This window comes from Penaeus monodon, chromosome 23 (genome assembly GCF_015228065.2).
Source record: "Penaeus monodon isolate SGIC_2016 chromosome 23, NSTDA_Pmon_1, whole genome shotgun sequence".
In the NCBI taxonomy this organism is placed as follows: domain Eukaryota; kingdom Metazoa; phylum Arthropoda; class Malacostraca; order Decapoda; family Penaeidae; genus Penaeus; species Penaeus monodon.
In genome coordinates this window covers 5,595,111-5,595,521 of record NC_051408.1, presented here as the reverse complement: position 1 = coordinate 5,595,521, position 411 = coordinate 5,595,111, and the positions used below count along the sequence as shown (strand labels likewise).

The 411-nt window shown below is 40.9% G+C and overlaps 1 protein-coding gene across 1 annotated transcript in view; it reads right to left on the bottom strand.

Moving 5' to 3' along the window:
- The window catches only part of LOC119587745 (nephrin-like), a gene marked incomplete at both ends in the record, with an annotated part of 138,820 nt that overhangs the window by 22,703 nt on the left and 115,706 nt on the right, over positions 1-411 (bottom strand).

Below are 411 nucleotides of genomic sequence, written 5' to 3'. Positions count from 1 at the left end.
ATATACAATATTTATATATATGATAATCTCCACGCCTTTCTTTACATCTCTCCCCCACACTCACCCACGCACATACACTCACAAAAAAGCCCGACCCTCACTATATCACGTGGTGACATTTCGAAAATGGTCAGAAGGCTAAAAAAGACCATTAGCAATAAGAACTCACCACCAACCATGAATGATATACCGTCTTTCCTCTATCTCCTTTTCCGGAATATTTCGTTAGGTCGTATAAAAAAAAATGATAATATCCGGTATTACGTCTCCGTTAAACCACTTTGGTAGATAGAGAAGAAAAAAAATGTCTTTTAAAATTACGGCCGAGGATGGTGGTAAAAGGGGGGAGGGAGGGGGGCTTTCGTAACAAATTGTGGCCGTTCGTGGGAGAATATTGAAGACATGCGGCCT